The following is a 19179-nucleotide window of genomic DNA, read 5'->3' on the forward strand; positions in this document are numbered from 1 at the left end:
TTTTCATAAAATTAATCTTACTGTTTTATCCACAAATTCTTTCCTGTTGTCTGAAGATATGCGATCGGGTAAACACCATCTACTTTAATTTCGCGACACAAAAACTTAGCAACAAACGTTTGTTTGGACATGCTTCAGACCATTGTGAAAATCTATTCACAACTGGTTTTATCATGTCAACATAATCTATAACCAAAACCCCACACACTTTTGCAATCTTTCTCCTAACTTCTCCCTTTGCCACATGGGCTAACCCATGGGCTTCCTGAATCATTAGGTTCAGTAGGTCTGAAGGCACTACCATCAGTCCTTCCTGATTTCTTAACATGTCCTGTTTGTGAGCTGCACACTTAGCTATAGCTATTTCTTTTTGGTTTTATCATTGCATGCAATAATTTCAATACCTGTGTATGATGTTGGATCTGAGAACCATCTGTTTTCTTAAACCCGCAATTTTCCACACAATCATGTGGTTCCCCATCTTCTGGAGTTGGCAAATTTTCAGCCGAATTTACCGTAGCGCATCTCACTAAGGTAATATCTTCCTGCTCTAAAAGTCTATGATATCAATAAATGACATCATTTCCCTAACTGTTCTAGGTTTCAGTGCTGTGTATAACTTCTAAATAACTTTCAGAGATGTTTCTATGTACATGAGTTATCATCTGACCTAGACAAACTACTAATCGTTAATGTTTATCTTCATAGCTGCTCCTTGTGGTGACGAAGTCAGCTCAACATGTTTGGGTTGATTACTCAATCATTGTTCTGGATTTGCTTGGTCTGTGTTCTTGAAATATTTGAGTGTGCAATGATGTGGATACTCTGGTAGCTTTGTGTTAGGCATGTTTGCCACGATGGACTCTTCCCACATAGTAGCTGGTTTTAGCAGTTCTGGATCTGGATCTCCAATCCAGTATACTGACGAGGTCTCTGATTTTTGTAGCAGAGCTTGATTGGGTTTTGTGAGAGGAATCAGCTGTTTCATGTCCTCATACCCCTATTGTCCTACTAGTTGTCCAGACATGGGAAGATGTATAGCGTCCTTTGGCCGAATACAGGTGAAAGCAGCTTCACAATCAGTCATAACTTCCAATGGTTGAGTGTTTATTTTTCACCTCTATTGTTGATTCTTGCTTCGGCCCTGACTCTACCAGCTGGCACCCTTAGAAACCAGGTACCGGGCCCCTGAATGGGTTTACCGGTCCCCTGATTTGCTGCTGTTGACCTCTGTAGCCTCCTCTGAAGCTATTCCTGAAACCTCCTCTGAAGTTTCCTCTGAAGCTTCCTCTGGAGCTGTAGCAATTACGAGCAAAGTGGCCCATTTGTCCACAATTATGACATGGTCCTTGTATCTGTGGGAAGTTTCCTCCTCTTCCTCTTCCAAAGTTTGCTTGGCCTCTTCCTCTTCCTATTTGTGGTTGATCACACGATGGCTGTTGGAAAGAGGCAATGGGAACCTCAGGTGGCTGTTGCTGAAACTGTTGTTGTAGTTGTGGTTGCACTTGAGTCGGTTGTGGCTGACTCTGCATGACAATTGCTTGGTTCTCTTCTTTCTTCTTTATATCGATCAACTGTATTTGGGTGAGTTTTCGGAGAGTATCTTGATCTTGTTCCTTTTTCCGATACACTTCCACCTGATGTGCGATGTGATCTGTATATACGCCTTTGGTCAGGCTTCCACGACCAAACACTTCAGCCAATTTGCTCCTCACTGTCAGGGGTAGTCCTTTCTGGATTTTGGCTCTTAAAATTGATTTCTCCATCTGGTTCAATCCGGGATCATTTCCTGTGACGTTTCTCCACATTCGATGAGCTCTCGACACATATGCTCTCGGGTTCTCTTGGTGGCCAAGTGGCTCAATGAAGATGTTGTCAGGATGCACATTTGTTGGAAAAAGTCCTCTCAAGGTTCTCCACATCCGTCCTCGACTTGCAGCAAACCTTTCTTGATCATTGACAGACGTCTCCACATATCTCTTTAGGCCTGCTGTTTGCAGAATCTCTTTCATTGCTGGAACTCCAATAAGGCTGGCCAAAAGTCTCTTAATATCTCCCATCGCTGGCTGTGTTCCCACCAGAACCTCTTCCAGCTTTGAGATCCAGGGGTGTGCACCATCTCGAAGCATCGGTAATTTTCCGAGTATGTCAGACATGTCAGGATTCTGCCAAGGCTTGTACTCCAGATTTTGTCCAGATTTTGTGATTAGTATCACTGGGCACATTTTGTTGTCTTTCTTTTCTGTTTTTGGACGTAGTGCATCTTTCCAGGTGTTTGACTTTTGAGACTTTTTCTTCTCTTTGTTGCGTAAACTCCACTGGAGAAAATTTTCTCCTTCCACTTCCTCTTCACTTTCATCTTTTTCACTTTCGTCTTCACTTTCATGTCTTTCACTTTTATCTTCACATTCATCTTTGTCACTTTCATTTTCACTTTCATTTTCACTTCCATTTTCACTTTCATTTTCACTTTCATTTTCACTTCCATTTTCACTTTCATTTTCACTTTCATTGTCACTTTCATTGTCCTTCGTGTCGTCTTTCTCTGACATTAATTGCTTTGTTGATCGATCTCCTCTTCTTTCTGCTTTTGCCAACATTCGTAAACGTACTTCTCTTTCATATGGTGGTGGCTTCTTTGCTGATGTTGCCTGAGAGAAAGATATGTTGGTTTTCTTTGTCAACTTGCTCGTGGTCTTCTCCTTTTTCTTAATGTCTCGTGTGCTTTGCATCTTTTTGTCATTTGCCAGTTTAGATAAACTTTGCCCTACGATCTCAAAGAGTTGCAGTATGCCTAATTCAATTTGTCTTTTTTCTTCACTTCGTTTCTTTCCCTTTTTTCCTTTCCTCTGACTTGCTCTATAAGTAGACACTAGGACTTGTAAGGTGTTAACTACATCTGGATTAAAAGTACCCTCAACTGACCATGGCTGTGTAATGTAAGGACTCGACATTATAAAGAACTTCTCTTAATTTTATCTGTACTGTAAACCTAATGTCGAACGAAAAATTGTGTGCTATATGAAATCTATGGTCACCGAACTTTGCCAACTGCAGAAGAAGTGATGTGAGAATAAATCTACCCGAATCGTAATGATATACTTGATCAAACCTTAAATCATCTCCAAAACTGGAATGATATCAATATCCCCAATCAAAGTTAAGTTAAGCACAGATACTGAAATTATTATTCACCATATTCACTTGATAGTTTAAACAGATTATCTAACTTGCAGATAACTACTCAAATTAATAATACTAAATTGTCAAAGCCAATCAATCAATGAGTGATTGTTAATCAATGATGTTCAATAAAGTAAACAAATTCAATATTCAGTCCACTGCCAAGTCCTTTCATGTATCATATATACCACTGTAAAGTCATATATAAGTGAATAAATTGTGTTATTATTGTTTGTGTAAGGTAATGTGTCGCTATAAATGTGTAAAAAATAAACCAAAACAAATGTTCTATTTGAATAATTTCATGAATAAACGCACCAGTTTCTCTCGACTGGAATTCGAGTATCGTGTCACCCACAAAGTCAAAACCACCAGGTGTGTTTCAGTGTCTTTGGAGTTGCTATTCAAACACTCCTCTTCTCAACTCCTCATGTAAAAATAAAAACAAAAATTCAGTTTCATAACAAGTCATCACCATTTTTAAAGCTTTAAATCCAAAACTAAAAAAATGAAACCTTTAAAAAATTTCTGTAAATCTTACTCATATTTCAAGCTTATGGAACAATTATAATTATGATTAATTATAATGTATAAATATTAAGAATAAACTGTATTTAAACGAATGAGTAATTTCTATATAAGTGTTAACTTCATTTTACCAGCAGAGAGCAACATTGCTTCCACTAAAGCATGCAGTTTCCCATATGTACCGCTAGAGGCCGTATTTAACTTTAGAGTAAAAATTGTGCAGTTCACCATCTCTTTAGCTAGATGGCGCCACAACTGATCATCCTCCCCCCTTTGGGCGGACCACAGTCCGTCCACTCCATGACGTAACTTGTAGCTCCGCCTCTCAAAAACAAACAAACGTCCAGTAGCAACGTTAACGACGAAGAGTTAACATCACGGGAACTCAAACAGACGCCAAAAACAACCGGGAAACAAATCGACACAACACATTCACATTATACCGGAGTGAACTTACAACGTAAATACAACACTAACCAGGACAGCTCAACAGAAGACACATTTATTGTAAACATCCACGTCAGAACATGAATAACAAAGTCCCAATAATCAAAACACACGAACTCGGCGCCTCGGCCGTATATTTTAATGCATAGTGACACACAGCTAGCTGACAAAAATACGAGACAGTTAAAACAAAAACAAAACAACCTGGCATGTTCACAAATATCTTTACGTTAACGAATATTCTAATGGTCACATTCAAACACTTAACCAAGATTACTGCCCGCCGGAAAATACGGACCAGTTCTTATCACCAAATACACAGTTTACCACTACGTTCACAACACCCGCAACTTTCACAGCGGAACCAAGTAAACCTAAACAGCTCACACATAAACACACATGACAAACAGAGGCACAAACCACAGAATCACAACAAACGCACAAAGACGCGATCGATCCGAGACGGTTCACACCGGACGCTGCAGCGGAACGCCGTGAACAAGTCCGAAACCGTAAAATACACGTCAGTGGAATAAGGAAACGACAGCGGATAAAACAGATCCATAAACACATAAACACCGCTGAAAAATAACATAATTCAGCAAACAATGCCATCGAACGGCAAAGCAAATAAGCGATCACATAATTGAGAAAAACCACACGTTAATCCAACCAGATTGCTATTTAATAATCAAAAGCAGCATCGAACATTATCATTATCATTGTTATTATTGTTATCATTATTATATTTAAATCAGGCCTTTTTCCGGAACGTATTCTACCACAACCAAATGAATGCTGATATTGTATGTAATTTAATTCATCATTATGAATTAATCCAGTAATATAACGCTGTAACACCAACAGCAACACTGAATTAAAGAATGCATGCAACCACGGCTGATGCCGGCTTCATGTATCAGACAATGCTAAAAGTGTAAAATCTAAATTAAAACCAAGGCGTCTACATGCAGCACAACGCTATTCATTTATGAAGAACATTAAACCAGAGCGTCAATCGTGGCAACAGTCAGAATCCAGAAACAAACACACAGCTCCGTCAAACACTGAATAGTAACTTCACCAATAAGTCACAAGTTATATTAAAATCAGTTATAACAGCTATTTCACTACCATTCATTCAACGCATGACAGGGAGAGAACACACACACACGCATTCGCACACACATACACACACCCCTGCAGCGTGCAGGAGGAACACAAGGGCAGCCACAGCGGACTGCAGATCAACATAGGGCAAGCGGCCCCAAACAAGGTCGACATCAAAACCAACCTTAAACAGAGCTAAATCATTATTTTTTAAGTAAGATATGTTTAACATTATGTTGAAAATATATTCTAGATAATAATCGATCTCAAAAAGCACCATAGTCTAACAAAAGTCCCCATAATTTATAGGGCTCATATTTCTTAACCCTTAACCAAATCTATCTCATGTAACATCAGGGCTTATATCCAATTACCCTCTTTTGCATTAAATCATATACAATTCAAAACACAACCTACATCTACGAAAGTGACATACAAATGATCATTAAATTCACACACACACAGAAAACAGAAAAAACAAATACAATTGACCAGCAGTTGTATTCGTTAATTCCTATTGACACACAAAACATCAAAACAGCGCTTTATTTCATAGTGGCTCATTCATTTTCCACCATATTGAGTAAATTCCTGAATCTTTACTCAAAAATAATCAACTTAACTCAACTCATGAATTCATTCCATAGTCAAGTCATTTTCATTTTTCTCTCATTTCAACTCAACTCAACTTCATGAATTCATCACATAGTCAAGTTATTCTCATTTCTCTCATTTCAACTCAACTCAACTCATGAATTCATAACATAGTCAAGTCATTCTCATTTCTCTCTCATTTCCTTTATTTCAAAATTTAACTTTACCAAATTAAGTGTTAATCCCCTATAGCATATCTCATGATTAAGTGACAAAACCTGCGACAGAGACATACAGAATGTAGGAAAAATGGGCCCTTATTCCCAATTCTTGCATGGATATTAAGTCCCAAAACCATAAAATAGCCATTACATCCCTACCATTCCAAACAAAACTATCCTAGCAATTTAGTTCTCTTTTTCTTTTGTTATTGTTGTCATTACCGATAATCCAAAGTCTGTCTCAATTTAACAACATAATTTAGGCGAAACCCTTTCCACTCCTCATCGTTACAAACATCACACAATGCACAAGTTCTTTTAAACTGTACAATATCCATGTTAACACAGTGACCCCAAACACCCATCTCATACTCACCAAGGATGTTGGATGAACTCAGGGACACCATGGCACGGAAGAACAATTGTAGCAGCCACTGCCCGACAACGCCAAATTTGTCGTGGTTTTCCCAGGTAGAGATGTGAACGATGAAAAAGATGTAGAGTGGAAAAAAGGGATCGTAGAAACTGGCTTGCATAATAACACAAAGTTTATTAACACAAGCAGAATCAAAAGAACAGGGCTGAGGCAGAGGCCCTGTGAGAGCAGTTGGGGTCAGATTTACTCTGAAGAATCTTAGCCAAAAAAGGCCTATATGACTTGAGACCAACGGGAGGAGTCTAAGGCTTTAGCCTTAGACCAAAGAAAGAAAGCCACAAACTTTCACACCTCAATAAATGGAGGAAGTACCAACCTGGGAACAAGAAACTTTCACGGTTCACAAATTAATCAACATCCAACAGTCGAGTTACAGAGATAACGGGCAGGGGGTCACAAATAAAGCCATCTGTTGACATCTTATACTCAGCTTGAAGTGAAGAGGTATATTGCATAGAATGAATAACACTTGTAGTTGACAATGGGTTATATGAATGAGAACATTCTGTTGGTTCTCGAATTATCTGAAGAGTGGCATTAAACAAACTATATTTGCAATCTAGATTTCTGCAAGAACCATTCCAATAATCCTTCATTTGTGACTTTTCAAACAAATACATATTCTTTGATCTCATTTTGAGGGGGAAACAAACAGCTGGTATTCTTCCAACATCCTGAGTCACCTTTGGGGGTGATAAAATCCCCTGGGCTCCGCATGGGGTCGGAGCCCAGAGTCTGAAAACTTAGCAAGTAAACATTGATTGATTGTTTAATGTAACAAAGAGGTGAGAACAGGAACGAACCTGTTCTTTGATCCTACTGTTCCTTTGCTTGGCCAGGAAGGGGAAAGTGCCCCCCTTGGTCCACATTTACACTTCACAGAGAGAGACAACCTTCTGTCTCCCATGCTGAGGCTAGTACAGTTTCTCAAAGTTCAATTTAGATGATTTAATTCCTATCACATGTGAAACAGTCAATACACCTCATTAACAATGATAATAAAATATTTATATCAAGCTTTCCCACATTTTACCATTTTAAAAGTGTATTTTACAGCTGACTTAAGACCCGTTATCATATGAGATGCTAACAGAAAGCTAACACAAGAGAAAGGTTAACTTTTATTAGGTTATCTATTTCAGGCTCAGTATTTCTGATTAATTGTAAAGTAAATGATAAAGTACTGTAATTGTAATTGGATTTCTGAGGCAAAAAATAATAAATTGTGATTCAATTGTTAGATTGTCCTCTGTACCAAAAGATGGTATGAGATTTACCGTTTAAGAGCAGCTTAGGGAAGGATGTTTATTCTGGGACGTATCAGTCTTTCTTTGAATCAGGGGCTGTTCCAGATGTTTCCTATTCTCTCCTATCTGCAGCTTTGGGCTTTCACACTCTGTCTGTGTTTATTCTCCTGAGGAAGTATCTGCTCTGTGAGCTCTGCCTTTCAATTTCTGTCTTTCAAGTTCTGCCTTTCAAGTTAAGCCTTTCAAGTTCTGCCTTTTGTTCTTTTTTTGGAGTTCCACTTTATAATTTCTTCCTTTGATGTTCTTTGATGTAGAGTTCTTCCCCAGCAAATCAACGGTTGTTCTAAACTCCTCAGTAGCCACGGTTACATGATGTTTTTTTTTTAATTCAAAATGAGTTATTCTGCATTAAATCATTCTGATTCATGTTTACATGGTAATAGTAATTCCCGAACTGAGGTTTACATGGAAAACCGGTTCATTCGGCTTTATTTAATTCTACTTTAGGTCTGGGGGTTGGGAAGGCTGTGATTGGACAGGGGGCGAACATGACATATCACGTCTATTGGGAAAAACACACAACCAACATGTTACTGTCGGCTGTAACACAGAAGACCACACATGAGAAGTGTTTTCACCTTTATTTTGATTGTTGTTTTAAAGCAACAGCTCAACAGTAACACACTTTGGTCCACGGAGCAGAAGAGATAGAAACTAATCACCAGTAAATAAAGTCCAGTAAAACTCTGTGAAACAAAAACCAGGAATAAATAGTTGCTTCCTGATAAAGATAGTAGCTCTAAAAATGGTTCCAATGATAAACTTGGTGATATTACAGCCTGTGCAGCAGTATGGGGGGGACGCATGTCCGGGTCTTAGTATCACCCGTCTGATGAAACCTGTTCCGTTTGCTGATCTCCATGTGTGTGATAAGTCCATGTGTCCGTGTTAATGTCAGCATGTTTATGCCTCCGTCCATTCCCTTTTTTCATTATATTCATGGCTAAAAACGCTCTTATTAAATAGTGTCAGTGTCATACCACAGAGAGAAGCTGTGACTGAGAACATCCTCTACATCAGAGGTCTCATTCTCGTGGCCGCAGAACAATGTGAAAATGTAATGTTAGTGAAGCCGTGTGTTTTATACTGTATTGTAATGACGTGACTCAAGCCGTTATCAAAGATTTTGAGCCTTTAATGGAAGTCCTTAGCCATGGGAAACCACAACACCTGTTAAACATTGAATAAACTACACGTGGAACATAACTCAGTAACATAGGACCTAGTCTGTTACAATATGAATGGCACTTTACAGCATTGTGCATTGACGATGTCACCAAGGGAAACACACCACCGATAGAGCCACCCACCCAGCCAACTCGCACTCGCCGTCTCGCTTCCGAGGCTGGGGGCTCATAGGGGACCTACTCACCTCGGTTATCGTCAACGAAACATCGGTGTTGGCTGGAACGTACAGCTGATTCCATGGGGTTATTATAGAAAATAAAAGCCTCTGTGGCTGCGTCCCATGGTTTGTATCGGCTATAATTGGCTAATGTCCCACTGTCCCGACGGATAGTAAACGCCCCACTGGCAATTGCTTTTTTTCCGCTCTTTGTCTTGGTACTATACCATCTACAAATGTCATGATGTTCATGTCATCACAAAATACATGAACATTGAGCACAAAAAGAAAGAGTGGTTCATTATCCGCCTTGTTGTTGCGGGAAGAAAAAGCGTAAATGACGTTCTCCATGCGTCTGGTTGGCTAAACACGTGACTTTAACTGTATTGCTTAAAAAAATAAATTAAAAAAATTACTGGGAGAGCGACAGCAATTATCTGACGTCATGTCATGTTGGATTTTCTGCAGATACACTTTTTAAGTTTTTGGTTGAAATGTCATGACAGAAATTAAGATAATTAATTTAACAAAATAACCAAAGAATGATGGGCAGTGCTGACCCTAACCTCTCTGGTGCCCTAGGACAGATTTTATTTTGGCCCCTTTATATTTTAATACCATGTATTTGACATTTACATTATTGTTATATTATTATTATCAGAATCATTTCTAACACTTACATAGTGGTCTTCACCATATCCACAAAGATGCTTTACATGAGGAGAAAACATGAGCAAAATTACTTTTTTGACATTTTATTTACTTGTGATAAAAATGTTTCACATACACATATAAAAGAACACAAACAAGTAAATAAAAGCTAATTTAAATATCTTAGTAATTAATATTATTATAGTAAAACATTGCACAAAAACAAGATACAGATTAAAGATAGATAGATAGTGGTGGGTTGGCTCATCAAATATTATTTTGAATTTAAATACTTGTGACTACAATGTTTTACTATATTTCATTATGTAAAAAGATGAAAAACTTCCACATTTAATATAATCTTACTTAAATTTCAGTAATCAACACACATTATTATACACAATTACAGTTCACAGAGGTATTGCACAAATAAACTATTTAGTAAAAAATAGTGTTATTTTCTGGTGGTGATTTATAAACAGCTTTAACCAACACAAGCTAAAAAAGCCCCATTAATTATATGAGGAGAGATTTATCTCAAAAATATTCACTAATACATAAGGAGCCCTGGAGGTGACATGGATGAAAAAAAAAATGATCTCTAACTGTGACTTAATTATCTCGTAGTGTAACTTACTTATTATCTCACACTGTGAGTTACAGAGACTGGTTCTGGGTCAGAGTTTATCACAATGACATCATCCACAGTGCTGGATATTCATCTGTTTATTGATTTTTACTTTGAAAGTGAGTCAAAATATAAAGATATTAATGATTTGTTTGCTAGTTGGCACAACTTTAACATGAGTGACAGACAGGTAAAGATGATACTTTAGTTCTAGAGGACACAGTCATCATAAAGCATAGCTTAGAGTCCTGGTTGAATTCATTAACAACAACTACAATACTACGGTAACTTCATGGATACCTGTGGATAATAATAATATTAATGCATTAGATTTTATTTAGTGCTTTTCATAGACACTCAAAGCTCTTTACATTGATGTGCATCATTCTTTCACTCCACACACAGTGGTGGTAAGCTACTATTGTAGCCACAGCTGCCCTGGGGCAGACTGACAGAAGTGAGGCTACCATAGTGAACCATCGGTCCCTCTGACCACCACCAACACTCACTCACACACTACATTCATACGATGGATGTACATGGACTTGAAAATGGTTGTATTAGAGTTTTTCAGCGTTTCCTCGTCCCTACAGATGCAGACAATAGCCTTGATAGTTACTGACCCTCAAAGTAACACCACCAGTAATGTTACATACAGCACTAAGATAAGACTGTACAGTGAATAGTGAATGTGATCATGTCCCTCTGTCACACATTGATCCCACCCACCCACCCACCAACCACAGCATGGAAGGTCCAGTTGACAGAATGTTATATATGTCACTCACATGTACTACCCAAAACAATGTTTGACTGTTTGACCTACATAAAGATATTACATTAAAAAAGAAGAAAAACACTCATTTCCTTAATACTCTGTGTGTTATTTTCTCTAATGAAGCACGTTATTCATACATACTGTATATCTGTGTAGAGTCAAATGTGGTGATCAATCAATTCAACAATGTTGGCCCCAAATGAAGTGAAGCAAAGCAGATGAGAAAGTGTTTTATTTCTATTAACAACAGGCTGAGAGGAAACTTTGGTCCATGTGTAACACAGCAGTGATGGTTACAGCATTCATCCTCTGCTTCAGTGGATCAATCACATCTGAAATGAAAAAACTACAAAGACACACATTTATTTTATTTTATTTCTAGAATTATCTTTTGATAATGTTTGTTGTTGTGAGGATTAGGACACAATGTGACAAGATGTGTCAGCTCAGATATTTTTATACTGCGTTTTATTTTATGTAGATTAAATTTGTGAAAGTGAAAGCATAGAATACAGTTATTTAAGTTTGTTTTGTGTGTGGTGTTATGATTTGAAAATAATAATTAAAACATTTTAAAAATACATTTTAATCAGTTTTTTTTTTTTTTTTAAATCATAAATTATTAGACATTTCAGAGGACTCCATTTTAATTCCAGGTGACCCCACATGGGGTCACGACCCCAAGGTTAAAAAACACTGCATTACATTATAGTGTACAGGAGTAGGGGGTACATGGCCTCAGGGTAAATGTTTGAAGGGGTACGGACTGTGAAAAGTTTAGGAACCACTGCATTAGAACAATAGTTTACAGGAATTTAGTGAACAGATTAAGGAAAACAGATTTATTTATTTATTTTTTACTGACTACAATTCTCCATCATATTATATCATTGTCCATCAATAAAACAGAAGTTGTACCATTAGTAATTACTCCTCTAATAAATGTGTAAATGTAGAACAGTGTCTTCCTCTTTGTGGAACACAGAGTTGTTGTGTCCTTAAGTCCCTATTCTCCACTATTGGTGGTGTTTTCACTGGTAATATTACAGTAAATAGAACTAGTGGGGATTACACACTGCTATCAGGGTAGCTGATACCTCACTGTCACATTATTTATCTTATTTTTTACTACTGTAATGTGTCTGTATTTAATCCTTATTTTCAACAGCCTTTTCCTTCATTATGTACTTTTAAAACATTTATTCTTTCTTTCTTCTTGTTCAACATTTATCCTTTTTATTTGTAATATTTGTTGAGCGGCTGTAACATAAGTAATTTCCCCCTGGGATAAATAAAGGAATTCTGATTCTGATTCTGGTTAATATTATTACCTGTGACGATGTTATTTGAGATATTTACAAATCCTGTTATAACTAGTCAGAACTAAATTTTAAACTTTTTACTTATATGTTAAAATTTCTGGAAGACTATTTTATTCTAATATTTATTATATGTCAGATATATATGTGTTGTATGATTGTGTATTAATCATTCATTCATTATCCTGCAAAAGAAATGCTTATTTAACCACTACAGCTATCTGCCTGTCCTGATGAGTCACACCTATTAAACTGCCATTGTTATAAATAATGTTAGAAAAAATGTGACACAAGAGAAGACATGACCATCTGGTACTGATACTTCTGTTTTTCATGGATGACTTCTGTTTTTGCAGAAGGAACTAAACACCTCGAGGTGAAGGGTCACAGCTTCTTTTACTGGGAATAAAATGTCTTTAACATCCTTTTGTACTCCAGTTGAACCATGACATCTGTGTAACCTTTTGTACTTCTGTATGCCATGACATCAGTATGAACTTGTGTTCTCTTTTTCTATTCGCTAAGGTGATCAGGACATGAATTATGACGCATTATCACGCCACGCTTCAAGCTATATATATATCACTGATTATTATGTTGGGTGCTCTTGAACAGATATACTTGTTGTTCGGCAGGCCTCTGTCTCTTCTCTATCGGCTGATAGTTTAGGACTTTGATACTTTGAAACTTTTTGATTGACTTTTACTTGAGTTTTGTAAACCTTTAATAAAATTCATTAACTATTAAGAAGCCTTTTTGAGTAAATCAACCGCCTGCAAACACCCATATCTGAGACAGCTCCCGGGTTTGAAAGACACGCTTCTTGACCTCTGGTAAGTAAATCCTCCCTTGGCTCCCTCAATCACAGGGGAGTCAGGGTGGGCTAACTCATGCTGTTGTAAAAAAGAGTTGTTTCCAGCCTTGACCTACATATGGTAGGTTTTAATATCAATCCCACAAAATAGCGAGACGACTCTTAGACTTCCTATAAGAGGAGGTACAATTAGTCTTATCTTTTATTAGAAAACAATAATAAAGGATAGGCAGCCAGCCTCGGTGACAAGGTATGGGGGGAATTATTGTGTGAGTACGACAGTTTTAGATCCCTTACCGTTATAAAGTCCCGCGGGCTAACGACAATATGTAAATCAATTAGCAAATCAATTGCTAAAGATGAATAAATTAAGGCAAAACTAAATTACGTTGGGTGTTACACTGAGCCAAACAGTGGTGCTTATGTTAAAATAACTAGTTATTTATTTTAATAAAGACAATAATATTAAGGCCTACATTAGTGTTTGATACATTTATAATGTCTACTGAATACAGAAAAAGATGATTTACATGGTAAACACTGCTTTCAGTTCATTAAAGATAAGAACAATAGATTTTAAGTGTTTAAAGACAAACTAACATCAACTACTGCACAAAACAAGACATAAACGCAAGCTCACTGGGGACATCTACTGGTGAGATTTAGAGATATAACTTTAGTTGGAAGTTGTACAACTATTTAACAGTTGTAGTTAAGATGTGGAAATAGATTCAGGGATTTTTTTTTTTTTTTTGCATTGTTTGCACAAGTAAAATATATTTATATACCTGTATATTTTTGATTTTTCATGAAGTGTTACATTTAAGATAAAACAATATAACCTTTATTTGTCCCACAAAGAGGAAATTTACAGTGTTTCAGCAGCAGTAGATAAATAAACAGGGTAATAAACAATAGGAGATATTTACACACACATGGTCCTGTACACAGTACAGTGAGAAAGAGGAAAGATAATGGTGCATGAAGGAACATTACACAATAAAATATCTAATTCTTAAATTGTCAATTTATCATTTATTTATCTAAAGTCTAAGTTTAGTTTTTTATTTCTCAATTTGTGAAGATGAGCACAAACATGACAACAGTATAATGTACATTATAGTGAATTATTTTCCTTTTTAAAAAACTGCATTTATTACATAATTCAATAAATATTACTGTTTTTTATTTTCTAAAAGTTCTTACATAAGTATCTTCTGTTATTATTTTTATTTGTATTTTTTTTTACCCTTTTGAAATGTCCAGTTTGCAAACAAGAGCAAATAAAGATACTTGATGGTAAACTACATTAACTGTCACTTTTAATCTTAAAGTACATATTAATACAAGAGCACATCTCAAACACATACATAACAATTATAATGTAGTTGATAATGTAAAATAAAAACATATTTTCCTGATATGTTACAGTGAGAAAAACACAGTTGGATTATTGTACACAGGTACAATAATCTTATTATTATCCTGCTGTGTGAGTGTGTGTGACCCAGGCGTTGTGTTGGCAGCAGGTTGTGGGTTTGAGTCCAGCTCACAGCAAGGAGCATGTCTGGTGACTCTGTTAAAATACACCAGAAATATCTATATAGAGGTACAGGTGACACTGTCTATGATATTTCACTATTGCTTTTTGCATCTTTTCCTTTGTGTGAGGGAGTGTAAAAATTGTCCCCTGCCTTTGAGCAGCTAGCGCTCTACCATTTGAGCTAATTCCCCTCTCACTGAGAGGATTGCGAGTTGATGAAGTAGGTGAGTGTAGCTGCTCAACAGAACAAGAGTATTTAGTTACTTTGAAGGAGTAAACCAGGAACGCTGGTCATCACAGTGAAACTGTTCTTCCTGATGGACAAGCTTTTAGTGATGTAACGATTAATCGTAAGGCAGTTAAAGATCGATTCATAGGTACCACGGTTCACATCGATGCTCTGAAAATTGAATCGCAGTACTTCTTTTAAACAGCAGAGGGCGCTATATATATTAATCCTTCCAGAAGCGGACGTGACGGGCGGAATCTGCTACTATTTTCTTTCTGGCCGCCATTTACTGTTAAACATGCTCATAAATGATTCATTACCCCTTTAGCACCGAAAGAATATCTGTAATATTAGGTGAATATCTGTAAAAGTCACGTTTTTCTATTAGCTCTGTCTGCTAGCATAGCTTCTCTTCTTCACTGGTGGAATAACTGCATGCCAACCGACCACTGGGTTACCAGCGCCCTCTGCTGGTCTAAACAAATATCTGACGTAAATACAGTAAAATGACTGTTTTTTTTTTTTTTTTAAGTCCAATTGTTTAGGCACAAAATACATGTTCAGTTGCACTTTTAAAAAGAAAAAGAACTATTATGCAGTTTTGAATTGTTTACTATAGAACCAGAATTTAAATTAATAGGTTTCTTCTTCATTTGTATTATTCCTTTATTTATTTCATTCAAGATTTATTTTTAGTTAAATTGCATCATTTTGAATAGTTTATCAAGGGATTCTTTTGACAATGAAAAATAAAAGGAAAATAGTACAGTATTTTCCCCAAAAAAAATAAAGGAATATTTTTCAGTCATTTGTCTACAGTCCCATTTTGTAAAATAAATCGTGAGAAAATCATATCGTGAACCCAGTATCGTGAATCGAATCGTATCGGGAGTTGAGTGAATCGTTACATCCCTACAAGCTTTTCCTACATGTTGGTGGATTCTGAAGAGAATTCTTCTTCTTCTAATCGTCAAATCATCTTCTTACAGAACATTCTAAGAAATGTTTACAATCTATTAGAAAAACCTTTTTACTGTGTTTTTCTTTCTAAAAGATGTTTGTGTTCTTTGTGGTTATCATGACCTCTGACCTTTGTGATAATCTAAGACTAAAATCACTCTCTCTCTTCCTGTAAATGGTTTTTAATTCTTAAAACTTACAGTTGAATGAACTATTCCTCCTGTACAAAGTAAACACAAAAAATAAGCAATAATACCACAAATAATATTACAATAAACTAAAGATTTGATGAGGATAGCTTCCCTCCAGAAAAAAAAAACAAAAACATTCCATATATTACTGCATACACATACTTTTTGTGTTTGAAAGGGAGTGGGTGGAAGTATAACTTATTAGTCCCACCCCTTTTCCTACATTACAGTAGCAAATAATACATTTTTAGCATCCTGTTATCAGACCATTGCTGCTGTTAATAAATGTATTGTCTCATTTTTATGATTTTGATTAAATACACACGTTTTAAATTACCTGATATTTGTATTCTTTCAGTGATGATTCAAAGGATAGTGTAAAAAAACAACGAGCACTGGAATCAATGTGTCACATTTATTTATTTAAAACACTGAACAATAAACTTTGGAACAATAAACAGTCTAACATACCAACAGGCAGCAACAACATTAATCAAACATTAAACTATGGACACAATACAAAAGACAACTAAACACTATTCAACAATAACTTCCTGAACTGTTGGTGTCCATTTTCCAGCTGACAGCAAGGTTTATGTTGGAATCCTGTGCAGCCTGATCTCTGGGTTCTTCAGTCCAACACTGGAACCAGAAGGTGTCGTCACCATCCGTGTGTCGCTGGCATCTAAAGATGATTCCTGCTCCATGTCTCCATCCACACAGAGATGTGAGTGGAGAACAGATGAAGTGCTGAAGGTCTTCCCACACTCATCACATCAGAAAATATTTTTCTCATGAACTCGTTGGTGGTGAGTAAGGTGAGATTTCCTCTTGTAAGATTTTCCACATGTGTCACATTTATGAGGTCTTTCTGATGAGTGGCTGCTTTGGTGAAGTTTTAACTGTTGATATGTTGTAAAAACTTTGTCACACTGGTCACAGCGACACACTTCATGTCCAGTGTGAGATCTCAGGTGGTGGATGAGGGTTTGTTTATATTTATATATTTTCCCACAGTGGTCACAGCGATACAACTCTGTTCTGTAGTGAGTCTGCATGTGCAGCGTTAAAGTTAATTTATGTGTAAAAGCCTTTCCACACTGTTCACATCTGTGAGCTTTGATTCCACGATGAATGAGGACATGTTGACTGAGGTTTCCAGAACGATTAAAAGTCTTTCCACATTCATCACACGTGTGTGGTTTCTCTCCACTGTGAACCAGCTGATGGCGTTTCAGGTTCACTTTCAGAGCAAAAGCTTTTCCACACTCGTCACAGTTAAATGGCTTTGATCCAGAATGAGTTCTTTGATGTTCAGTGAGGTTTGATTTACTGCTAAAGTTCTTCCCACACTGGTCACATGTATGTTTAGCTTTAACTCCAGCTTGGCTCTGCTGTTGAACTCTTTGCTCTGAAGTTTTTCTTTGAGGTGTCACTTTGTTCTGGCTTCCAGAGTCCTGTAGAACAGTTAGAGATTAAACACAGAGAAGGAACCAAACAAACATTTGTTTCTAAATGTGTTCCTAGAAAGAACAGTGGCTGTTAAAGATGGATCAGACATAGCATTAGGCTTCAGTAGGAGATCAACTTCAATAGAACATCCACATGGACGTCAGGAACCAAACTTCAATATATTCATTTCTCACCATGTTTGCTGTCACGGCTGAGTGGTTCCACAATCCTCCATTCACCTGTAACATCAGCATAGAATCAGCTCCACCTGAAGGATAGAAGAGACAGAATGAACATGAAGGATCTATAAATATTCATCCATCTTTTGCAGTGTCATCACTTTGAAATTGACTAAAATGATCAGTTTGTTCAGAGATCACATGATGTGGAGGAAAATATTTAGATTTTGTGGCTGAATAATTTAAATTCCCATTGATTTGTAAATGAAGGTCTTCAGAGGAAACAGTTTGACTTTGAGGTTTGACTTTGTTCTTACAGGATTAATGAACAACTTGTAATGAGCTCATGATTGGCTAATTATGGTCCTATAATATCTGTGTTAATAGAATCATAGACAGAATGACAGAATCTACCAATAAAAATAAAATCCACTGTTAAATGCAGAAAGTGACATAATGTGAATGAAACGCTGTCATCGTGAGGTAAAGGGAAATGTTAAAGGGGACCGTTCATTTGGTGCACCCCAGCACCCCTCCTGGTCCTGAGCTAAACAACATGTTGAAGCGTCCACCTGAAACACGTCTAAACTACCACAATACTGAGCAGACCAGTTCCCACGTAACGTTTATGTGTCTGTGAAGCTACGGCCATTTCTGGTGAAGAGCTGCAGTTGTTCTGTTGTTGTGGACGAGACCAACGATGACAGGGATTGTAGAGTCTGAAACATCATAGGTTCATGATAACTTGATAGCTTCTAATACTGTACAATATTCTGCCCTCTAGTGGTGAAATAACTGATGAATTTGTTTTTGTTTAATCATTATAGTCTGGAATGATGTCATCAGGATAATTTAAATTAGTTTAATTTAAATGAAGTTGATCAGATTCAGTAAACTATTGATCCCTGAGGGGAAATATGTTGATATTAATGCTGCTCTCAAACATCTTTATATTACATATATAATAAAAAACGTTTTTTGTTTAAATGTATTTGTAATATATTTCTAGAATATTTCTAAATAAATGAATTTAAAAAAAAAAATGAATCATTTGTGTGAATAAAACAGAAAACAAAATATCCCTGAACTTATTGATTAAAGTCAGGTCATGTTCTCCACCACAGATCCTGGATCAGTACCAGTAGTGGGCGGTTAAGGAAGAATTGTTGGTAGAATCGTGCACTTTGGGTTAAAAGCATGAAACTTGGCACATAGATGGAATGAACACTACTGATTATTTTAGGATGTGGATCCACCTCAGCAA

This window comes from Gouania willdenowi, unplaced genomic scaffold, assembly GCF_900634775.1.
Source record: "Gouania willdenowi unplaced genomic scaffold, fGouWil2.1 scaffold_22_arrow_ctg1, whole genome shotgun sequence".
NCBI lineage: Eukaryota > Metazoa > Chordata > Actinopteri > Blenniiformes > Gobiesocidae > Gouania > Gouania willdenowi.